The sequence below is a fragment of the Patagioenas fasciata genome, chromosome 1, assembly GCF_037038585.1.
Source record: "Patagioenas fasciata isolate bPatFas1 chromosome 1, bPatFas1.hap1, whole genome shotgun sequence".
In the NCBI taxonomy this organism is placed as follows: Eukaryota; Metazoa; Chordata; class Aves; order Columbiformes; family Columbidae; genus Patagioenas; species Patagioenas fasciata.
The window spans coordinates 129853541-129879689 of record NC_092520.1 but is presented as its reverse complement, the minus strand read 5'-3'; the positions used below and the strand labels follow the sequence as shown (position 1 = coordinate 129879689).

At 42.9% G+C, this 26149-nt stretch overlaps 1 protein-coding gene across 2 annotated transcripts in view; it reads right to left on the bottom strand.

The window, feature by feature from the left end:
• Nucleotides 1-25190, bottom strand: part of TSPAN9 (tetraspanin 9) — a 156902-nt gene extending 131712 nt beyond the window's left edge. The window contains exon 1 of one of the 2 annotated variants that reach the window (XM_065849067.2): nucleotides 25043-25190. The gene's annotated coding sequence lies outside the window, so the exon portion shown is untranslated. The remainder of the gene's footprint in view (nucleotides 1-25042) is intronic. The other variant, XM_071815052.1, reaches the window with a different exon arrangement.
• Between the last annotated feature and the right edge of the window lie 959 nt (nucleotides 25191-26149).

Genomic DNA, 26149 nt, shown 5'->3' with positions numbered 1-26149 from the left:
AATTCTTCTGACCTTTCATTTCTAAAGTCTTTATATTGGATTATGTTTCTCGAAGGACAGGAGTTGCCATTTTGAAGTTCTGCTAGGGAAAAAAAGATGCTTTTGAAGCATAAAGTGTTTTGGAACTTATTATATAACAGGAAAAAAACAACCCAACAAACTAAAAATGGAACAGGAAGTGCTATAAAATAAACTTTTACTTTCTTGAGAAAAATTAACAGTAGAGATTTTTGATACATTCCCATCTCTGGCATCTCTCTCATTGTTTCTGAAACAAGGTGACTGAAAACACCTATCGAATCATCCAGGATGTACAAGCAATACCTCCTTGACTGCTACTCAGTCTAAATGCATGATAGAGCTATAAGAGCACGTAGAAAGCTAGAGAGTTAAAAGCTAGATTTTCAGGTCTTAAAACGACTAAAAGAAATAAAGCAAATTTATTGCTAAAAATAAACATCCTATAAACGGTATTTAACTTAACTCCTGGTAATGAAAACTGAAAGTTGTTTTCTTGAAGCCGGTTTTCCGAAAGGACTGAAGTGTTTCAAGCGCCCTCCTGTGTTAATACAAAGGCTAGCCAAGAGTTGACAAACTAACTATTGACAGTGTCTTGTTTGCAACAGTAACCTAAAAATTATAAACGAGATTTTTTTAAAGGAGCCAATTTTGTCTTTAAAATGAAGGTTTTCAAACTTCTTTGTAAGATGTGATTCTACCCCACAGCAGCTCACTACATTAAATTATAAGAGGGCTTTTTTACTCAACTTCAGCCCTGTATTTTTATGAAAACTGAAAACAATGCCCAAGGAAAAGCTCTGCTTGATGCTAAAAAAGGAAGTTACTAGAATTTTAAAGAGAAAAAAATATCCATCATCTATTTCCATAGCCCAAGCTGTAAGATAAGCAAGCATTACAACTAAAGGAGAACAACTGCCTTTTATAATTCACTTTATTTAAAATAAGCTGTTAATATACTATAAGCACAGATGAAAAATTCTCCTTTTCCTCCTCAGGCCCCACATGTGAATTTTAATTTGAGGTTAACTAGCATTGCAGAACAAAGAAAGCTCAGAGAGGAACCTTCTCTGAAGGGCACTAAGTCTTTTACCAGCAAATTAAATGAAATCCTGAGCATCAATAACAAAATAAATATGCCAAAAAGTGAGACTTTCCTAAGAATATTAGGTACTGATAGAAGAAATAGAAATGTTCTAACAGATAAGCTCTTAAGACAAGCTATCTAAGGGGCTAAATAAGGAAAATACAGATCAAAGATCTAATGACTAGAAAAAAAATATCACCACCATATCTGGATTGATACATCAAGCTCAACCTCAAGCTCAACCAGGGTTACTACCCTGTTTCCCCAAAAATCAGACAGGGTCTTATATTAATTTTTGCTCCAAAACTTATTACTTTTTTTACATATATAGTTGCCTGGACACTATTTAAATCAACTTTTTAATGAACTATAACTAGGGCTTATTTTTGGAGTAGAGTTTATATTTCAAGCATCCTCAAAAATCCTGAAAAATCATGCTAAGTCTTATTTTTGGGGAAATGGTACTGAAAGAGTGAGAGCCCAGTCTACAGCTGAATACAATGCACATAGTTCAACAGGAATTGGCAGATTTGTTATTCGTGGGTGGGTTTGTTGTACAAACTACAGAGGCTGTGACAGTGTAAATGCACTGGAACAGCACTGTTCCTGATCTAATTAATCCTGCTGAGAGATAACGGTGGTTAGCTCAGTCGTAACCCTGTAATAACACATCTACTCTGCTTTCAGGACTTAGGTAATAGCTCCACACGATACCATAGGTGTACTACTTTGGTCAGCAATGGCTGAGGATTTTCTGAACATGGTGTCTGATATCACACATATACTAGTGTCTTTGCAAGATCAGGGACTGTATTTACTATAGCCTTCCAGCAGGTCTTCTCACATCACTAAAACCTATATTACACCTAGTCCAGGCCTGCAGTGGCAGGAAAGTCAGCAGACTGGTGTGGAACAAGTAACCTGCTAGCTCTTAAACCAGGGAAGGAAAGGCTGGCAGGTCTCTGACAGCAAACTCCTCAAAGCATAAGAACAATCTGCTCTACTACTCAGGAAAATAAGTATACATATAGGAGACTGGCTTGGCTAAACAAGGAACACAGGACTGGTTTTGAGTATCTCCCAAGATGGAGACTGTGCAGCCTCTCTGGGCCACATGTTCCAGTATTCAACCATGCTCCCAGTAAAAAACAAAAAACCAACCAACCAACCAACCAAACAAACCCCACAAACAAACAAAAAAACCCGCAACACAACCAAAAAACCAAACAATAATAAAATTTTTAAAAATCTTGTGTTGAGGTGGGATTTCATGTTTCAATTTGTGTCCATTGCCTTTTGTCCTGTCAGTAGGTAACAGAATCTGGCTTGCTCTTCTTCATTTTCCCCCTATCAGGTATTTATATACACACTGATAAGATTTTTTTCTCCCTTGAGCCTTCTCTTCTCCAGGCAGAACTGTCCCACCTTTCACAGCATCTCCTCATATGAAGGATGCTCCAGTCCTGTGGACTTCTGTTGGACTAGCTCAAATACATCCATATCCTCCTTTGCTGAGGAGCCCAGAACTGGACACAGTACTCCAGATTTGGTCTGCCAATGCTGAGCAGAGAGGAAGGATCACCTTCCTCATCCTGTTGGAAATGCTCTTCCTCATGCAGTCCTGAATGCTGTTGGCTGCTTATGCCACGAGGGTGCATTGCTGACTTATGGTCAGTTTGTGGTCAGACAGGACCTCCAGGTCCTTCTCTGCAGAGTTGCTTTCCAGGTGGTCAGTCCACAGTGTGTACCAGTGCACAAAGCAGGTATTCTTGGAACACGTTACTAGGTATATGAAGATGCTGTCGGTGAGCAGTAACAGTCAATACAGATTTACCAGTGATAACTCATGCCTGACCAACTTGATTGCTTTATATATAAAACAACTGGATTTGTAACTATAGGAGAGCACTGGATGTCATTTACCTCCGCAAGCCTTTCAACAGTCTCTCACAGTACTTTTGTTACCCAAGTTATGACACTACAGTCCAGATGGGTGGACAAACAGATACATAAAAAACTGGTTGAAAGGTTAGGCTCAAACAATTGTGGTTGAAGTGTCATACTCTACACTGGAGGTCAGTAACAAGTAGAGTATTGCATGGGTCTATATTGAGGCTTGTCCTGTTTAAGATCTTTATCAACTACCTGCAGAAGGTGACACAGCACCCTATCATCAAGTTTGTAGATGATGGTGAAACAGAAGACACAATCAATATGGTTCAGGGCAGGAGTGCAGGGCTAGCATTTTGAGGGACCTAGACAGGCCAGAGGACCAAGCCATCAGGAAGGGACTTCTGGTAAAAAAGATTTGTGAGTCCAAGGCTAAACAGGAGTCAGAATTACACTGTGACAACAATGAAGGTTAAAAGCTTACTGGACTGTAGCCACAGGACCATGTACAGTAGAAAATAGAAGTGATTATTCTCCTTAACACTATTTTGAGCCCTCCAGTACAAGTAAGAGGTTGATAAACTTGAGCAAGTCTCACCAAAGGCCACCAAGATGCTCAGGGAGCTACAGCACTGGACCTGTGAGGAAAGGATGAGGAAACTGTGCTTGTTTAGACTGTGAAAGCTTTGGAGGAACAGAATAGCAGACTTTCAGATCCTAAGAGGAGATTACCAAGAACACAGACACAGGCTCTTTACCAAGGTATACAGCTGGAGAACAGGAGACAATAAATTGAAGTTGCCAAAGGACATAAAAATCAATCAATCAATCACTGCTATGAAGTACTGGAACAGGTGTCCAAGAGGTTGTGGAATCTACATCGAAGTAGGTTTTTACAACATACATTGATAAAGTCTGAGCAACCTAGTCTGAAGTCAGCATTGATCTTACTTTGAGGAGCAGCTGTGCTAGATGATCCCTAGAGGTCCCTTCCAACCTGAACGATTCTGCAGGTGACCTCGCATTATAAACCCTAACCACCAGGGAGTCAGAGGTATCATAGTTTCAATACCCTTTCTGATAGTAACATCACAAACATCAATATTTATTTATTTTTGGGCACTCACCGCTCTGAAATAAGGATAAGGTGTTTCAAAAAGATGGATCCAGTTTGAAATCGCTGTATCTTTGAAACTGGGTCCATCTTTTTGAAACACCCTGTACATGTATATATGCTTTAAAAATGGCATTTGAAATGGCATTAACAGCTGGCAAATGCTTATACTAGGGTTTCCTGTTCTGCATTCACAAATAGTGCTGGCATATGTTTGTAGCATTGAGGAATGTTTGGGGCTGCTCACACACAGCTTCTGTGCTTAATTAGCAGCATTTGTTTCAAGAAAATTTAAATCAGTGTCCCCAGTTCCTCTATGTCTTTCCTTCATGACAAACATATCAATATGGGTACCAAGATGCATAAGGTCATATATACACAAGGCTTTTAATGTGGCTGTAAGCAAGTCTTTCGAAAGTTTCTACAACACAGGTGGTCACCCTTGGCCTGTATCTTCACCATATCTGCTCCATAAGAACCATCACTAGCATGAAAGATGCCAGTTACAGAATAGTGTCAAGTATCTGACCATGATAGTTAAAGATGGGACCCACATCTAATATCATTAATTTAGATTAAAACTTCATGTCAATCATGAGCAGACTTGCTGACACAAACTCTGAGAGTACCAATAATCCAGCAGGGCCATACTAAATCGCTGCCTGGTATGCAGAGTCTGATGTAATACTTGGCTTTGAGATGCTCCCATGACTCTCAGTTACACATACAAAAACAGTCACTCACATTACACAGCTACTTTTGTTCAGCAGTTTTATGAAATCTGTCAAAAAATTATACACTGTTCACACCAGTATCAGCAGCAGGCATTACATCACAGTAAGCATCTGGATCTCTGAAGCACAGCTAAATATTTAGGAAGACAAGAGAGAAACACATTATTTAAATGTGTTTTATTTTAAAAATTATTAAAATCGATGTTTATAAATTTGTCATAGGAATGCCAAAGTCTCTAAACCAGAAGAGGATGGAGTTCATCAGATACAGAAATTTCAAAATCACTTTGCTCAGCTACATACTTTCACGGCAGTGCTGCTGCTTTATACACACTCTCAGCGTGATAATACAATTTTGCTGCATGGGCATGCTCAGGTACCACAACCAGCACATGCATTATACCATCCTTTGGGAATCTCTTAGTACAGCATCTAGTTTGACATCCATCCACTTTTACAAAACTCATCAACCCAAGGGTTATTTCCCATCATCTTTGTTGACTCTCACAGCTGTGAGCAGACTAATTCCCCAGGGGTCTACAGCCTGTTTCCTTTCTCTCTTTTTCCTGACACTCCCATAATGCACTCCCACTGTATGGCAAAGCTACTGAAACAGGAGGAAAATGCCTCCATTTTTGCTGAATAATGAACGCACATCCAATCTCACGCACCAGCCTTCCCATCACATGATGACTCATTCATGTGCCATGCTTTTACAGTACCAGAAGTTCACCAGTCCCTTGACAGAAGTTTGTGGGCACCATGGTCAGATCAGAGCAGAGAAACCATGATGCAGAGAGCCTGACAGTACTTCACTTAAGAAAATATTAGGTCATGTGCAGTCTTGAAATGCTGAGTACTGTACTCTCACAGGAACAGACAAGAATCTCATAGCAGTCAGTAAACAGTAAAATTGTTTCCACTTGAAAATCCCTAGTTGAACTTCCTAGGTGTAGAACAGACTTAAGAGCTGAAACCAAACATTTAATACTTACTAATAGGTAGGATTTATTTAGTATTTTATTTAAGTATTCATTACCTAACTGTACCCACAAACTGTTTTACATGCACAAAATTTACAACTGCACCATCAACCTCGATGATGACTTCTACAATCTATAATAATGATATGCTGTATGAAAAGAAGTACACCATTTTCTTTCATTGTTTTTCCCATCTCAGTTTCAGTGAACCTCCCCTTCTTGTATGTGACAGAACACAATCAAAAGCTTTCTTTTAAGAATCTTGGAAGACTAGCAAATTAAAAGATAGGACGACATGTATAATAATACTGTACATTTTCAATTTTAAGTACTTCATGTTTGTTCTGAGTGGGTATCCATGGAATTATGATAATGCAAAGAAAAGTATATAAGACAAATTAACAGATGCTAATTTGAAACACGGGTACACAAATATACAGCTTCTGCAACCTGAGAGCAGAGAAAAAAAGTGGACAAAGTCACTAAACAGTTTTGGCATTTTAACCCACAAAAATGTTGAAGATTAATCTTTCTCTCTCTTTACACATCCTCCCTTAAAAGAGAAAATTTCCATGTCCATATTACTTTATTTCTTTGCAAATACTGCTGCTATCTTCTCATTCATCTAAGGTTCATCAGCCTCATTTAATACATTTCAAATTGGGTAGCTGTGGATGCTTTAACAAACAGGAATTTATGTGAGCTTTGCTGGATTCTTTCAACTGGACCCTCATGCAACAGTTGTAGATGACTGGTACTAGCCAACTGTAAACCACTGTTCCTGAACAAGTAACAATTGTTTAAAAAAACAAAACAAAGCAAAACAAATTAAAAAAAAAAAGGCAAACAAAAAAACCTCACACCACACAGAGTTTAATCTGTGTATTATTCTGTGTTGCTATCAAAGGAAGCACTTGCATGAAAATACAAAAAAAAAGTACATTCCTTTGTGTCAGTTCTTTGCCAGTTAATTCTTCATTGCATAGTGCATCATACCAATAAGTAAAAGATGCACTGTGGGCAGCTTTGAAGCAAAACCAACCAACTAAAACCAAATGAAACACAAATCAAACACAACCCCCATCTTTAAAAAGGGACAAAAAGGAAGGCCTCCTGGAAACTATGCTAAGATATATGGAAAATAACATGATTAGTGACAGCCAACATGGCTTCACTACAGGCCAAATGTGCCTGACAAATTTGGTGGCCTTCTACAAAAGGGTTAGAGAATTGGTGGGTAAGGAAAGAGAAACTGATGTCATCTATTTGGATTTGTGCAAAGTATTTGACACTGTCCCACACAACACCCTGGAAAGATCATAGAACACATCGTCCTAGAAGCTATCCTAAGGCACATGATGGACAGGGAGGTGATTCAAGACAGCCAGCACAGCTTCACCAAGGGCAAGTCCTGCCTGACCAGCCTCAGGACCTTCTACAATGAGGTAAGTACATCAGTGGACAAAGGAAGGGCTATGGATGTAAAGTCTTTGACACAGTCCCCCACAACATCCTTCTCTCTAAATTGGAGAGATATGGATTTGATGGGTGAACTGTTCAGTGGATGAGGAACTGGCTGGATGGTTGCATCCAGAAAGTAGTGGTCAATGGCACAATGTCTAAATGGACACCAATAACAAGTGGTGTCCCTCTGCGGTCTGCGTTGGGACCACTACTGTTTAACATCAATGACATAGACAGTGGGATCGAGTGCACACTCAGCAGGCTTGCAGATGACACCAAGCTGGGTGGTGCAGCTGACACGCCTGAGAGACGGGATGCCATCCAGAGGGACCTGGGCAAGCTCAAGAAGTGGGCCCCTGCGAACCTCATGAGGTTCAAAAAGGCCAAGTACAAGGTCCTGCACCTGTGCTGAGGCAAACCTAGGTATCAATACAAGCTGGGGGATGAAGGGATTGAAAGCAACCCTGCAGAGAAGGACTTGGGAATGAAAGACTGGACATGAGCCAGCCATGTGTACTTGCAGGCCAGAAGGCCCATCCTATCCTAGGCTGCATCGAAAGGAGTGAGGCCAGCAGGTCAAACGAGGTGATTCTGCCCCTCTACTCCACTCTGGGGAGACCCCACCTGGAGTCCTGCATCCAGTTCTGAAGCTCTCAGTACAGGAAAGACATGGACCTGTTGGAGAGGGTCCAAATGAGGGCCATCAAGATGATCAGAGGGATGGAACACCTTTCCTGTGAGGAGAGGCTGAGAGAGTTGGGGTTGTTCAGCCTGGAGAAGAGAATGCTCCAGGAAGACCTTATTATAGCCTTTCAGTATTTAAAAGGGGGCTATAATTCAGTATTTAAAAGGGGGCTATAAAGGGGGTTATATTTTAGCAGGGCGTGTTATGACAGGACAAGGGGTAATGGTTTTAAACTAAAAATGGGGAGATTCAGGCTAGACATGGGGAGAAATTTTTTTACAATGAGGATGGTAAAATACTGGAACAGGCTGCCCAGAGAAGTAGTAGATGCCCCATCTCTGGAAACATTCAAGGTCAGGCTGGATGGGGCTCTGAGCAACCTGATCTAGTTGAAGATGTCCCTGCTCATTGCAGGGCTTTGCATTAGATGACCTTTGAAGGTCCCTCCCAACCCAAACTATTCTATGATTCTGTGAAACCCCAGCTGATGAACCATTTGTTTCCTAATTCCCCCATTCTCTTTCTTCATGGAGGGAGGACTTTAAAACAGGAAAAATTCTATGATACTAGGTCAATTAATCTCTGTCAGCCTGAGGGCAATACAGAGGCAGGCAGTGAAGGAACTGGCAGGATGGAAAAGATGAAACAGCTGAGTAGCAAAGTTTAGTCAAGAACAACACATGGTTGAATACAAGCTAACAGCCTCCCAGTTCTGCAACAGTAGGAACACAAAGGGGAAGAGTGACTAATTAGCTTAATAGAAGGCAAAGAACTAGGACTAATCCCTATTCTTGTTACCTACATATACCCCTCTTGTGGTTTCACCTGGCAGGCAGCTAAATACCATGCACAGCTACTCACTCACTCCCCCTGTCTGAAGTGGGATGGGGGAAAACCAGGTAAATTTCGTAAGTTAAGATGAAGACAGTTTAATAGGACAGAAAGGGGGAGGGGGATTATATAATTTTATATATATATATATATATACACACACACATATATATATATAAACCAAGTGATGCACAATGCAACTGCTCACCACCCATTAACTGACACACAGCTAGTTTCTGAGCAGTGGTCCCCCAGCCAACTTTTCCCTAGTTTATACACTGAGCATGACATCATATGGTATGGAATATCCCTACGGCCACTTTGGGTCAGCTGTCCTGGTTGTGCCCTCTCCTCGTTTCTTGTGCATCTCCAGCCTACTCCCTAAAAAGTCCTTGACTTAGTATAAACATTGCTTAGCAACAACCAAAATATCAACGTATTATCAACATTCTTCTCATTCTAAATTCAAAACACAGCATTATACCAGCTACAAGGAAGAAAATTAACTCTATCCCAGCTGAAACCAGGACAAACCAGAACATTTTTTCAGAAGCACTGAACTGTCAGCCCAAGCAATAGGCTTGGTAAAAGCCTTGGGAATGACTTCTACACCCTGTAATGATACACTATATAAAAAGTATAGCGTATATCAGGAAAAGACTTCTGTGCTTCTGCTTGGGAGCAACCTAGCTGCCTCAGGGTCACCCATCCACCTGAAAATCTGCAGCAACTGAACCAAAGTACAAAGAAACACATTAATAACAAGTAATTTGATATTGGCTCTATAGAGGGATGGAAAGTTTAATGTTTTCCTCTCTAACCTCTGTGATACTACAAATGCTCCTGCCAAGTGAAAATGATCGCAAAGAGATCAGAGCTACAAGCAAGGAAAGTAGTACAGCTCCTGAAATCCCACTTACATCTATATGGAGCTACAGATATGTGACCTAACTTCCACACTGAAGGAAATTTTTCAGGGATTATAAGGGCAACAATTTTATGCAAAAGACTAAAAAGAAAGAAAGAATCCACTGATAATGTAAGAATAATAAAAAGAAAGAATCCACCAATAATTAAAGTTTTGGTACTCTAATAAAGTTCATTTTCTTGATTTCTCAAGACAAATACACCTAAACATACATGGCTTTTCTGGAGCTGAGTGACATAAACTTGATGTGCAGAGTAGACCCGAACAGCTGAGTCAAGAATTCAAATACACCAGCTGAAAAAAATCATAATTCAAAGTGGGTTTTAATTGATTAAAGCCTTCAGTAGAAAATGCTTAAGGTCTGATAATAGACTGAAAACTTTAACAAATTGAATTCAATTCATAGCTGCCAAATAGGTTAGTGAAAATATATATATATACACATATCACTATTAAAAATTAAGCCTTTCCATTTCATCACAGAGATGATTACAAGATTACAGAATTACAGAATGGTTGGGGTTGGAAGGGACCTCTGGAGATCAACTAGTCCAACCCACCTGCTAGAGCAGGTTCACCTAGAGCAGACCACACAGGCCCAGGTGGGTTCTGAATGTCTCCACAGAAGGAGACTCCACAGCCTTTCCAGGCAGCCTGTTCCAGTGTTCTGTCCTCCTCAAAGTAAATAAGTTTCTCCTCATGTTTAGATGGAACCTCCTATGTTTCAGTCCATGCCTGCTGCCCCTCATCCTATCCTTGGGCACCACTGAAAAGAGTCTGGTCTCATCCTCTTGACACCCACCCTTGAGATATTTATAAGCATTGATAATATCCCCTCTCAGCCTTCTCCAGGCTGACCAGAAACAGCTCTCTGTCTTTCCTTATAAGAAAGATGTTCCAGAGGTGCAGACAATACATGGCAAGCAACAAAATGTGTACCATGGACCAGCTCAGACCAGAGAGAAGCAGCCCCCAGCTACTTTCAGAGGCAGCCATGCCCAAGAACCACTGTATGGAAGGTAGCTGGGGACGACAGCTCTGCAGGAACTTGGTTATGAGCGATAAGGACAACAAACTAAGGAAGAGCAGAAAATAGTGCTCCATCAGTGATCACATTCCTCCATGACTTCTCTCACATGACAAACAAGTAAGAGACAGCCTCACCTTATCATTAGTAAGATTAGGTTACACATGCCACTGAAGACTCAAGTGAAAATTTTTCTCTGTATTAAAAAACTTAAGTAAAAACCTACCTGTGGGAAAAGGCCACAAATCAGATATTCCAAGGCAGCAGAAGCAATAAGAAAACATGTTTTCTTGGTGACAGTTGTAGCACCAAAAAGAACCTCTTAAGTTAATGAATGATAGGGGCAACTATTCCAGGTTCAAGCAACATAAAAGAGCCGGCAATTAACTCCTAACAATACATCTGGGACAAATAATTCCCTTTTCCCCATAACTGATTTATCTTTTGCCAGTGAGGTGTTCTCATACATGGAAATTTAAGTTTATGGCACATTAAAGCTCAGCTATATCATATTACTTCATAACTTATTGGACAGGATCATTCACAATTCTGCCTCAAGGCCTCAGAATCCAGTTTAAAACAGAGACTTCTATAAACAAAATCATCCTGACCTGGCCAAAGGCCAACCCCAAGGCTGCTGGCTAGAGGAACTTTTCCTTATGCTACCTCAGCAGGACTTCTAATAACGTTCCTGAAGATCTGATCTAACATTATCCATTTAATTGGACAAGTTCTTTGTATGACAAAGAACAGAAACTTATGCCAAAAAGTCACTAATATCAGACACAAACGAGGTTTCTGCCCAACTGTGGAACACATCACCATGTTACACACATTTTATAAATACATGCTTTTGACACAACCAGGTCATCAAGTTATTTCTGTAAGACAGCCAAGTAAGTTACCTAAATCTGTTCTCATACTTCTCTTTCCCACCTTGCTTGTCTGAACTAGTTTTGGATTAAACTTCAGAGCCTGTACTTGTACAGTACTTCCCAGGCCCTCATCTCTGTGCCTCACTCTGCTGGGTGCAATACAAAGAATTTGGGAGCAATAACCCTGCACACACTCCAAAACAAACTTGACAAATGAAAAACAGACCTGCCTCAATGAGGTATTCATGGTCACTCTAGAAGATTTCATAGTCCACTGCATTGGTAAAGCACAGTGCCAACTTGTCCCCATACAACAGCACCTCAAACATTTAAAACTCATTGTTCAATACATCCTATATGTTAAAACATTCATCTTATTCCAAATGGCTGCCTCCCAAAAACATACCATCACAAAGCATTTCACAAGGCCTTTTTGATTCCATTACACAACAACGAGAACAATTAGGGCTTACAGTGTTTTATGGACATTAAAAAAAAAAAAAAATCACAGTAAGTGGTGGTTTTAAGATATAACTGATGACCGCCTCTACTAATCCTCTAGGTCTGACTTCTCTACTGAGTTTTTTCCTACAACTGCTTTTGCAATACACTGCATTCAATTTTGAGTGATAACTACAAGTATTTCACTCAACAACATGCTAGCAAGGCATTCACCCATTTTATTTTAACAACAGATACTAGAAGTCAAGGCTGGCAAGCTTTTTAATATGCATGTTTCATAGAAAGTAAAAAGCATGTTTTACATTGTCCTCATCAGGACAAAGTCCTATCTTCTTAGTAGAAATGGACACCTTTGAAAAAAAAATCCTTGAATTATAGTAAAGGGTACCTGAAATCCCACAGCTAACACTTATCAGTAAGGTAAAGAAAGTGAGGTAATTTCTAGACATCCATTAGAGATGGGATACTAATTTTTCAGTCTTCTGTGAAACTGATTTTAGTAACATAATGCAAAGGGGACAAAATCGCATACTAACATACACACAAGAAAAATATTTGAAAGATCCTATTTATCTTCTCTCTCTGAGGGATGTGGATCCTTTTGTACACCTTTATGATGTGATTCACAGATCAGCATTCTGGGAATCAAGCCTATGCCCATTTACTTGTGTAACATGATCATTTAGCATAATTAGCATATGATATTTTGACACTGGCATAGACTTGGACCGGGTTTGAAATATAAATATTTGCCAAACAGTACATCCCAGAGGCCGGTGCTACATAATGGTGTAACTTAAGACACTCACTTGATAGGCTTTCTCTTCTAGGTACAGAGTTAAGGCTGCTGTGGGATGTCTCACTTTCATATACATGGCAGTTTAAAAATTATAATGTTACATTAACTTCTGCAGTATCAAATTTTAAAGGGGTGGAAAGAAGATGAAAGAGCTCGCAATACAACAATCATTTCAAGTGTCACAAGGACAAATAGATAGAAAACTCCTGGAACAAGTAACAACCATTTCAAGCTTCCCCAACTATTTTTCCCCCGGTGTACTCCATTACCCAAAAGCAGAACAGAGTTTTTGTAGGACACTGGAATCAACAGAACACCATTCAGTATGATTCCAAACATGGTACACATGCAAAAAGTATTTTTTAAAAATTATTACAAAATGTAAACACAGAACAGTCTTACAGGAGAGACATTTTATGCCTAAGATAACTGTCTTAAATTCTACTGCATGAAATTTCGTAGGTTATCTTGCATACTCTAACATTTTGTCTCATCTACTACAAATACAGATATTACCTATATCAATGCTTAACACCCCAAACTATCTCTTCATTCTTTTTCTTGCAACAGAAATATCCAGAAGCTGTTTATGTTCAATAGCAAATGTACAGGTTTTAAGCTAGTTGTATACTTCCTGTATTTTTCTCTCAGAAACATACACGTCCTACAAGTGACATTTTCCATGGCAGTTAGACAACAGAACTACTGCCCTGATACTGAAAAATCTCACTTTGAATATTTCCCAGTTCTCCCTTATATAAACAGTATCCCAAGGTCAATGCATCTTTGCCATATCCCCAAGACTAAGCCACTGTGTGGCACCGCCTATAATGATGATTTACACAAGAGTAAGAGAAAGCTTCAACATTTATTTTTCTTAGACTCACCTAACATGTCGTTTGCCTTGCCCAATTGCAGGGAGATTTTTTTTCCTTCACAGACCATAATCTCTCATCACTCATCCCAATATATACAACAGTAGATGTTCTCTGCGTGCAGTTGTCTTTACAAGTTTTACACAAGCAGCACAGAAGTATGCAACAGTCCTTGGCAAGCCAAGTGCATGAGTGGACTATTATCCCTCTACTGCTCCCACTGCTAGGACCTACCAATCTACTCCTTTCAGCCTTTAACAGAAAGGTGTCTCTCACCTCTCCTTGCTCTGAAGGGCCAGAAGTTGTTTCCTCTGCTATCTCAGAAACCGAATGAAAGGTATGAAACGCCACATTTTCCACCCACTTCTTAGCCAAGGCTAAATCCCTGAAGAACATAGGGAGTATAAAAGCACAAAGCAATAGGCCTACAGCTGCACTAAGACACTAAATGTGAGGGTAACAGTGGGTCCCTCCAAGATGAGTCTATTTTCAAAGCTTGTTTATAAAACTATGCTTGCACAAAAGGACAAGACATATAGGAACTAATGCAAGTGTAGGAACCCTGTTTGGTTCTTCCCTGTTTCCCTTCCCTTCAAATCTCAGAGACAGTTAAGAAAACAGAGGAAGAATATTTGCATATAATGAAGAGAATGTCCTCCTCTGTTACATTTCATTTGGTACCTACAGCAGCACTTGGAGACAACCCCAACAACCACCACATTACTCTGGCCTCTTCGCATTTGTGGCAGGAAAATAACAGATGACAAGAAAGTTTCATAAGGTTTCAGTGTTGGCCCAGCTTGTCTCCCCCTAATGTCAATGCAAGCAGCATTAAAGATCAGATTGACTGACTCCAAGTATCCTTCAGATCTCTTGCTTACTAGAGGTAATTGGATCTATGCCAATGGAAAAGTCAGAGACCAAACCTAGAAAGATGAAGACCAAAGTGAACTTTGCTGCCTTTTGGACTCATCTTCCATCACAAACATAATTACCTCAGGAAGACAGAAAGGAAGCATTGGGGGTGGAAGAGAGGAAAAAGCCAGGAAAGTTCTTTTCAAATCCCACCTGCTGCTGAACAGAAGAGGTTAAGTCTAAACACTGTTCTCATAATACACTGATTTCACCTGTACTCAAATTTAAATAAAGACAATAAGCAAAATATTAAAACAGACTCATAGAAACCAAAGGGAAAACAGAGATTAAGGAAAAATGCAAAATGTGTGTGTCAATTTAAACAGAAATATTAGTCAGAAAAAAACAGTGCTTCTTCCCCTTTGCATGTAGGTTCCCTATCATCACCAAGACATCTGCTGAGCTGTTTACAGCAGCAAGAACAGAAATTAAGCCAGATCTATCCTGCTGAACTTTCTTGCACTAGTCTCAATTTCTCATCTTTGCTTCTAGTACAACAGACCACTGTTGGAGTGAAAAATCACACAAAACCAAAGAACATAAAGCAACTCACTTTCTCCGATTCATACTGGTACTTTCAAGGCTGTAACAGCACCACCCTGTCCTGCAAAAATAGCAAACTGACGAAAGTGAGATAAGGACTTTTTCTAGACACATGGAGGAGACATAGAAGAGTAGGAGACTCCACAACCTCCCTGGGCAGCCTGTTCCCGTGTTCTGCTACCCTCACTGAGAAGAAGTTTCTTCACAAATTTAAGTGGAACCTCTTGTGTTCCAGTTTGAACCCATTACCCCTTGTCCTACCATTGGCTGTCAGCGAGAAGAGCCTGGCTCCATCCTCATGACACTCACCCTTTATATATTTGCAAACATTAATAAGGTCACCCATCACTCTCTTCTTCTCTAAGCTAAAGAGACCCAGCTCCCTCAGCCCTTCCTCATAAGGGAGATGCTCTGCTCCCTTAATCATCTTCATTGCCCTGCGCTGGACTCTCTCCAGCAGTTCCCTGTCCTTCTTGAACTGAGGGGCCCAGAACTGGACACAATATTCCAGATGGGGTCTCACCAGGGCAGAGTAGAGCGGAAGGAGAACCTCTCTCGACCTACCAACCACCCCCCTTCTAATACACCCCAGGATGCCACTGGTCTTCCTGGCCACAAGGGCACAGTACTGGCTCATGGTCATCCTGCTGTCCACCAGGACCCCCAGGTCCCTTTCCCCTACACTGCTCTCTAATAGGTCATGCCCCAACTTTTACTGGAACCTGGGGTTATTCCTACCCAGATGCAAGACTCTACACTTTCCCTTGTTACATTTCATTAAATTTTTCCCCGCCCAACTCTCCAGCCTGCCCAGGTCTTGCTGGATGGCAGCACAGCCTCCTCGCGTGTCAGCCACTCCTCCCAGCTTGGTGATGTCAGCAAACTTGCTGATAGTACACTCTATTCCCTCATCCAAATAATAGATGAATATATTGAATAATATAGGCCCCAGTACTGACGCTTGAGGCACTTCTCACTAGATACAGGCCTCCAACTAGACTCTGTCCCCATGACCACGACTCTCTGGCTTCTTTCCTTGTGCCAGTTCACAGTCCACCTCACTACTCGATCATACGGACCGCACTCCCTCAGTTTAGCTGTGCGGATGCTGTGGGAGACTGTGTCAAATGCCTTACTCAAGTCAAGGTAGACCACATCCACCGCCCTGCCATTATCCATCCACCTTGTTATGTCCTCATAAAAGCCAATGAGGTTGGTCAAGCACGACCTCCTCCTGGTTCTTCCTAGAAGACCCCTTCTCTGCTTCACAGTCCTTTTCACTTGGCCTTCTATATTTGGAATAGAGAACAATTTCAAAAAGCTCCTGTTCACAATGAAGCCTCTTCCTCTCTTTCATATTTCTCTATGGATTATTGGTCCCAGAAAGTACTTTCACCATGGCTCTCTTATCCTAATCTACAACCATATTCACCTGAAATACTGTCCTGAAACAGGAGAAACTTCACAGTGTAGGATCTAGCCCCTCTTCCATCCCAAGCGGTTGTGAGGGGAATAAGTTGGAAATCTTTCTAGCATTGCGGTTCTTCTCTCTTGCTCTTCATCTCTTATGGCACCAAATAGCTCAGCAACAGCTGTCTACACAATTTATATGCTATTCATAGCTGCCTCTACTGCTATCAATAGTGTCCCAGGTGCTACAAAATTCAAGTCTTGCCTGTCCTGCCACTTTCTCCATTTCTGGGAAATATATCAGCGAGAGCTTTTTTAAGACTCAGAGCCACTGTTACTTGGCAAAACTTCATGAGACAGAGCAGAAGCACTGGAGAGATCCAAACACTCTGCTGTATGAAAGAGAATCACTTTATTTATATTTGGAAGGTTTCATCTACAGGCTTTTAAGCCAGCCATTTAGGTTTTTATTTTAGAAGGAAACATGCTTCTGTCTGCTAGTTAGTATGTCTCTTCTCTTGCCAGAGCCATTATCCCATTCCCCTGATGGTATTTTGTCCACCTGTATATAAATACATATAAACAATACTCTGCACACTGTCCTCAAGTACAAACAACATGCTAGATGTTCTTAGAACATTGCCTTCACAACTTCAGCTGCACTTTCTGCATTCACGTAAGTTTAGAGTCGACATTAAATGCAACACAAAGCTGGTTTGGGGATAATGGGGATAACGAGAAACCAAAGAACTCCTCAAAATAAAGCTAGTTGAACACCCTGGGCAGAACCACCTTACACTGAACTGTACACAGAATTAGGGGTAAAAGACAGCAACAGACACAGAGAAAGGAAAATACACTTTCAAAAGCATTCTTGAATTATTCAGCCTTTAGAAGTGAGCAAATCCAAACAGAAAGTCTCCTAGCTTGTGCTCAGCATGAGTTTTGAGTACAACTGCAATCACCATATAAAGCATTTGTGAACATACTGCCACAAGGCACTTGGGGAGACCAAACTGCAAAAGACTAGGAATTTGGGTTAGTAACACCAGTGTATACAATGTTGTCTCTCAGGCTTTGCCTTTCTATACCCATATTCATTTGGAAATTATTAATGATTACCTAGAGGCTATAGAGAACTCTGCAACCCCTGAATACAGATAAAACTATAAATCAGAAATTACTATTTGTCTAGCTTTGTCACAACACTTTCTTTCCAATGAGTCCTTCCCACCGATGTCCTAATCCCAGGATTCTTTCAATGTCAAGCCCTGCCTCCCTCAATCCTTCAGGTCGAATGACTTTAGTTAGGACTGAACTTGAAGGACACTCAATACAGGAAAACTCGCAGAGCCTTCTGCTCTCTAGAATTTGAGCCAAACCCTGCTCCCCAGGACAAGTCACAAGATTTTGAGTTAAGTCTCCCTCAGACCTGCTGGGTGTGGTATTTCAGCTCTCTGTTCAGTGTACCACCTCAGCCTTCCTTTGCAGACTTTCCACCCAGAAGAGGGCCGCAGACTTCTTCTCCCTTAGCCTACCGCCTTCTCAAGACTCCTGCATTTTCACTTATTCCACCCAAGCTCCTTCTCCAGCCTAGCCCTGCCTCCTTCCACATACAGATAATAAAGCTCTTGTGGTCCTATGCCTACATAAGGTTTATATACTCTGTCATATCCTTATTATGAGTATACACAGAACAGTCCAAGAAATTATAAATCATTTAACTGTCTGCAGCAAAGACAGTTCTACTTTAACAATATTAGTGTAGAAACTAAAGCTCAGTTCACAGAGTTCAGCTGATTCTAAAGACATGCCGTGACTTGGCCTCAGAAATAGAACTGGCTTCTCACTAGTTAATGCAGTTTGTTTCCTTGCATTCGTAACAGGGACTATGGAAATAAACACCCTAGCTATTAGTCACTTCCACCTTCAGAAATACCAGTCATTAAAACAACGTGACAGTTTGCATTAGAAAAGAGAACTCTGACAGTAAAAGTAAAAAGTGCCTTCAAAACAACTTAAATATGAAAAATTTTCCTGTTATGCCTTTTGAAACAAACATTAATGCAAACTTCAAATCTTTTAAACCAATGTTATTACTTCAGTGTTATCATAGTATCACATCATATTCGCATCACTGTGAAGAAATGCTAAGCTTAATTACTACCTTTGTCTATTTAAAGGCTTATTGGAGAACACATTTATGATCTAGTCTGCCTCATCTCCTTGGAACTATTCCCAGAACATGCCTGTGTGTTTAATATTCTTGATTTTAAAAGCTTTTCAACAATAGGATTTTTTCACCTCTCCTCAACAGGCATTTTAACAGCCTCGTACTTCCATCAAAATGCAGTTCATGACCTACTGGGGATCCCACATTTCCTATCTCTTCCTTCTTCCACATGAAGCACGGAGGTCAGATGCCTCCTGTTTAACTATGCCTGCAGTCACAGCAAAAGCAGCAGGGCTCTGCCCAAGGATCATGCCTTATTTTACAAACTCTAGTCTTCAAGGTTTATTTTTTGACAGCAATTAATGCAAGTGCTTGGAATATCAGAAGAAACAGTTTAATAGAGCCTAAAGAGGAAATGCTTTCAAAATCAGGCTGAGAAGGAAAAGTGAGGTAGGGGCTGAAACACAGATGAAGCACAGCCCGTAACTGTGGCAAAAGACAACTCACAGAAACACGTGACTTTCCCAGAAACACCTGTGCAATTGAGGAAAGCATCCAGCATCTTTCACTGGATAACAACATCCTGCCTCATTATAAACACACCAAAGAAAGTATATCACTGAACCAGAGGCAGTGACCCATGAGACAGATTTGATGTTTTTTTCCCCCAAGAAACATAGCTCTGTCATTCAGTTTCATCTGAGAGGCTACAAGGAGCCGCAGAAACAGTCCCTCGAAGGCAGCTTTAGGAGACCAGGAGAGATGAAGAAGTTGACCATCCTCAGAGCAAAAAAGATTTTCATTGTATCTGGCTCAAACCTCTTGTTTCCACTTATCTTTGTTGTCCCTCATCCAACCACCACATACCAATGTGACAAGCCTAGCTCTGTCTTCTTGATAACCGCCTCTTAGGTACTAGAAGGTTCTCCAAGCTGAACAAGCCCAGTTTCCTCAGCATATGATCCTCATACTGTATTAAAGGCCCTGATCAGCCTCACCTGCTGCCTCCACCCTCACTCTCTGCCCATGATCCCAGGGGCTCCATTTAAGCTCTGCCTTTGGCCTTCAGTCTCTGTCCAAACAATGCTGTAGGTGTGCCTGTCTCCAGTTATGTCTGCCTATGGTCATGGACTCTGTTGATCCATGGTGTGATTTCCTCACTTGACCTCAGAGCTGCCACATCACTATAGACCTCAGTGATAACTGGACTGTGTCTGACCCTAATTACCATCACTAGGCCTGATCCTGGTCTGCTGATTCACATCTCAACTTGATCTTGTACTTGCCTTAGCATCACAAACCTGCCTGGTGATCTAGACTCTTGCTTAGCACTGGCTGCCTTAATCTGTACAATGGGATGGGGCCCTGGCTGGTGGGTCACCTGCTTTGCCAGCTGGCTTACCATACCATGCTCCCAGCTTCCCATCTCTTAACCAGGGGCCAGCTGTTCCATTACGTGCTCCAGCCTCTAACAGTCCTAGTGGCCCTCCATGGGACTAGCTCCAATTTATCCAAGCCTTTCTTGTCTCTGAGGGCAGAAAACTGGATGCAGTATACTAGACTCTCTAACAAATGCCAAGTACGGGGAGATAATCACTTCCGTTGGTATACTGGCTGCAGTCTTATTAATATAACCCTGCATATTGTCGGCCACCTTTGCTTCCACAGCATGCTGCTGGCTCATGTCTAGCTTATTTGAAGCATTCTCCTATCTTTTTATGCATAAATAAATGCAGTGACATTTTTTCAGGTATCAGTCACTTGCAATACTGAAACATGATAAAAGTGAAAAACTGAGATTGGTTTTCAATTGTCATGCCCAAGTGCAACAGGAATGTTAACATCTTGGTTCTAAAATAACCAGTCTCTTCTGATCAAGGCCCAACCAACTCCACATCAGCTCTCACAGAGTAATACTGAGGCAAAGTCTTGGATTCCCTAGTGCAAAATTGCTCATTTCACATGTGCCACAAATGTGAAAGGAACTCCTCCAACCAGTGCTGCAGTCTCAAGTGTTGTTTTGCTATTTCATTTTGAGCTGTTCCCATATTTCACTTTTTTATTGCAACCATTTAGTTTGTGTATTTGGAGAAGGAAGGGTTAAACATTAAAAATACATGGTTGTACTGAAAATACCCTCATGGACAGGCTAAGGTTTGGCATGTTTTGGTAGAACATAACTTAAAATAGCATGGAAAGCAAAGACGGTGGTATATGTGTCTCTGACGGCTATTTTCTGTTAAAATAACCACAAGAACTAAGATAACACTGACATTCCCAGTTAATCCTCTACCCTTCTCAAGAGAGATGAACAGGATCATTGTAACCTTAGGGCTTTCTCTGAATAATGCAAATGATGCTGCATTAGTTATATCCTGAACCCAAGGTCTTCTCATGTGGCTTTATTCATGAGAATTCGTTTTAAAGAAAGTGTGGATGCCCCAAACCAAATTTGACGTAAGCTCTACAGCCATGTCACAGAAAAGGTCTTGCCTGTAGAAGCTGCAATTTGAAAAGCACAGACCTAAAAATATGAAAGGCAGAAGCTACATTTGCTTCATCAGTTTTCATTCTTGGAGCTCAGAAAAAAAAAAAATCAAAATGGAAGCCAAGGGCACAGAACTATGAGGGCTGGTTTTTCCTTTGGTGTTGTCAACCACATGCACATCACAATGATATTTTTTCTTTTGATATTTTTTAAATCATTGAGTGCTAACTATGGCCCCATATTGTATGCTGATATTTAATAAATGCATTTATTCAGTGGCTATTATTCTTTGCCATTATACACCCTGTCCATAAAGAACTTAGAATCATAGAATCATTTCAGTTGGAAGAGACCCTCAGGATCATCAAGTCCAACCTAACACAACTCTAGCACTAAACCATGTCCCTAAGGAACTCATCTATATGCCTTTTAAACACCTCCAGGGATGGTGGCTCCACCACTCCCATGGGCAGCCTCTTCCAATGCCTGACAACCTTTTCTGTAAAGAATTTTTTTCTAATATCCAACTAAACCTCCCCTGGCACAACTTGAGGCTATTTCCTCTTGTCCTATCACTTGCTGCTTGGGAGAAGAGACCAACATGCTCCATGCTACAACCTCCTTTCAGGTAGTTGTGGACAGCAAGAAGGTCTCCCCTCAGCCTCCTTTTCTCCAGGCTAAACAGTCTCTGTTCCCTCAACCACTCCTCATAAGACTCATGCTCCAGGCCACTTGCCAGTTTCATGACCCTCCTCTGCACTCTCTCTAGTACCTCAAAGTCTTTCTTATGATGAGGAACCCAAAACTGAACACAGTATTCAAGGTAGGGCCTCACCAGTGCTGAGTACAGTGGCACGATCACCTCTCTAGTCTTGCTGGCCACGCTATTCCTGATACAAGCCAGGATACTGTTGACCTTTTTGGCCACCTGGGCACACTGCTGGCTCATATTCAGCTGGCTGTCAATCAGCACACCCAGGACTCTTTCTGCTAGGCAGCTTCCCAGCCACTCTTCCCCAAGCCTGTAGCTCTGCCTGGGGCTATTGTGACCCAAGTGCAGGACCCAGCACTTGGCCTTGTTAAGCCTCATACAATTGGCCTCAGCCCAACGATCCAGCTGGTCCAGATCCCTCTGTATGGCCTTCCTACCCTCCAGCAGATGAACACTCCCATCCAACTTGGTGTCGTCTGCAAACTTCCTAAGGGTGCACTCAATCCGCACATCCAGATCATTGATAAAGAGATTAAACAGAATTGGCCCAAATACTGAGCCCTGGGGAACACCGCTCATGACTGGCCGCCAACTGGATTTGGCTCAATTCACAACTCTTTGGGCCTGGCCATCCAGCCAGTTCTTTATCCATTGCAGAGTACACCCATCCAAGCCATGAGCTGCTAGTTTCTCCAGGAGAATGCTATGGGATATGGTGTCAAAGGCCTTACTGAAGTCTAAGTACACAACATCCACAGCCTTTCCTCCATCTATTAGGTGGGTCACCTTGTCACAGAAGGAGATCAGGTTGGTCAAACAGGACCTGCCTTTCACAAACTCATGTTGACTGGGCCTGATCACATGGTTCTCTTGTATGTGCCATGTGATGTTACTCGAGATCATCTGCTCCATGACCTTCTCTGGCACCGAGTTTAGACTAATAGGTCTGTAGTTCCCCAGATCCTCCTTCCAGCCTTACTTGCAGATGGACGTCATGTTAGCCAACTTCCAGTCAACTGGGACCTCCTCAGTTAGCCAAGATTGCTGATAGATAATGGAAAGTGGCTTAGCGATCACTTCCATCAGCTCCCTCAGCACCCTTGGGTGTATCCTATCTGGCCCTATGGACTTGTGGGTGTCCAAGTGGTGTAGTAGGTCACTAACCATTTCCCTTTGGATTTTTGGGACTTTATTCTGCTCTCCATCCCTGTCTTCTGGCTCAAGGGGGTGAGTACCTGGTGCACAACAGTTCTGACTATTAAAGACTGAGGCAAAGAAAGCATTTAGTACCTCAGCCTTTCCCTCATCTTCTGTCACTATGTTTCCCTCTGCATTCATCAGAGGATGGAGATTCTCCTTAGCCCTACACTTGTTGCTAATATAGAAACATTTCTTGTCACCTTCACAGTGGTGGTCAGGCTCATCTCTAGTTGGGCTTTGGTTCTTCTAATTTCTCCCTGCATAACCTCACAGAATTCTTGTATTCCTCTTGAGAAGCCTGCCCCTCCTTCCAAAGGTTATAAATTCTCTTTTTATTCCTAAGTTCCAGCCACAGCTCTCTATTCAGCCAGATCAGCCTTCTTTCCTGCCAGCTCACCTTTCAGCACGTGGGGACAGCCTGCTCCTGCACCTCTAAGAGTACCTTCTTGAAGAGAGACCAGCCTTTATCTATCAACTTCATCAGATATCTTCAGATAGACTTCAAATAGACTTAATCTATCAACTTAACAAACAAACCATTAAAACTACCTCTGCCACCTGTTATTACTTTGCTACAGTAATAGGTTAAATTTTGGCATCCACAGGTAAAGTTTAGACCCATCTAGAAGTAACAGCCCAAACAAGCCACACGATTTGACTCTCACAGCTATTCTGAATAATGTCCAAATTTTTCTCAGTCAAATCCCAGATGACTTACCCCAAAGTCAATTCAGCTGGGCAGGAAAATCAGGTGCCCCCATTCTTAGCCCTATGTTACAAACTACAAAACCAAGCAGAGTAAAAGCATAGGGGGGAAGAAAAAAAAAAAAAAAATAAGTTGATAAAAGGACCAAGTAAAGAACGGCAGCTTTATTTACTCTTGTAATCTGTTTTCCCCTACCACAGCATCCCCATATCACAGGTGCTCCTCTCTGCTCATCTGGAATTTCTGGAACTGATAGGCCTTTTTGAGTGAGGCACAGTTCACAGAGCTCCCACCTCCCATCAGGAGCACGGTGACAAGCAAGATCCAAGATCGGGCAAGAAAAGTTTCCAAAAGCTTCAACAGAAAAAGGCAAAGTTGGAATCAAGTTTTGCATAAGAAGGGGGAAGGCAGGGACTACTGGCACCACCTCTATGGGCGGCAGCCGAGGAGAGCTGTCAGCCTATCGGCCACCTATGATCTTGCTCCTCCATCGCCCACCGGACCGCGGCCTCCCTCCTGCCAGCCGGGCTTCCCTCTCGGAGTCCCACTGCGCTTTGCCCCTCAAGGGGACTTCTTCGCGCTCCCGCCCAACCAAGGCTCGGCTCGGCTCGGCTCGGCGCCCTCACGCTGCTGCACCCTCCGACATTGTGCAAGGGGAGAAGAAAGGAGGCCCCCACGCCTGCAAGCAACGTTGTTGCGGGCGCATTTCACCGGTGGCAGGGACAAATCCCCAACCGACGCCATCCGCTCCCGTCAGGAGTGGGCACCGCGGACTGTTCGGCGGGGAGCACGACGCGCGCATGCAGACGCCACTGGGATCGTCTCGTCCCTCTGAACTAACTTTCCCGTTTCCGCAAAAATTACACAGACCATGGCGGGGGAGAGGAGGGTACTGTTTTCACCACACACTCCTTACCCCTACGATTCTCCCGCTCCCCCACCCTGCCAACACCCACAGGGACCCCGTCACACCCCAGAGCTTCCAACCGCCAGGCCGGCGGCCCCCGGTCCCTAAGACCAGTACCCCCCGGCACCGGCTGCCCCTCGCCGCCCCGCTCCTGCCATCTCTCACGGCCGGGAAGCGCCCGCAAATTTCCACTGCCCCCGCGGCGCCAAGTCTCACCCGCGCGACCCTGGGCTGGGCTGGGCTGGGCTAGGCCGGGCCGGGTGGGCCGGATGGGGCCGAGTGGTGGGGGAGCCGCAGAGGCACGGTAGGACACGGCTCCAGCTCCTGCCAGCGGAAACGGGAGGAGGGGCTCGGACCGGCGCTACCGAGCAGGGAGGAGCTGGGGGCGCTGCCCATGGGAGGCTCCAGCCCAGCAGTGGAGAGAAAGCAGCGCCGCCGGCCCAGTTCTTCAGGGCAACTCCCGCCGCCCGGAGCCGGCCTGGCCGACTCCGAAGCAAGAGGCCGCCGTGCTGCGCCCGATCCTCTGTCTGATAGGTCTGCACTGGTGCCTGCTCGCCAGGGGTTCGCCCCGCTCCCTGTGCGCCCACTCAACCCACCGCAGCACCCCGGACGGAACCTTCCTGGGGGGGGACGCCATGGGAATTCCTCTCCTGCACCTTCACGAAACTGGGGTCCTGCACCGAGACTGGGGGCACTTAATGCCTCCCTCCGTGGTCCGCCTCCCCTGCCCTGAGGGGCCTGTGGCTGAAGTCTCCTCTGGATTCACATAGACAGGGGCAGTAGCTGGGATGAATGTAACCCACTAGCACCTAGACGGCTGCTGCTGCAAATGGAAAACCCATGGCTAAACTGCTCGTTGGTCCTAAGCCCACAACTGCCAATATATTGCTGTGGCTTCTAGCACAGAGAGTAAGCTTCTCTGACTGCTCGTCTGAGCTCTTTGTTTTGGCAGCAGCAGAATGCAGGCTGCATAGAACATTGTCTGTAATGTTGTATAAGAAAAGGCCATGAGGGAGATCCTGTTGAGATCCTACAGAAAGTCCCTACCTGCCTTCTGCTGGGTGTCAGTGGAAGGGCAACAAAAAGTTAATGGAGCCAACTTCGAACACTAGCTCCAGCAGGGATGTCTCTTGAGTCTTAACAGAGCTTGAGAAAGTTCTAGTGAGGACTGCTAAGCAAAGTGTGTGAGGTGATGTGATCTAGAATTGGGGCAGAGATACCTACAGTAATAGACCAGTGCAGTCATGGACATGGGCCTGCTGGGCGGAACTGTATTTCACAGTGTGTGAAGAGCGACTCAAGGTTCTACCATAAATATTTCTG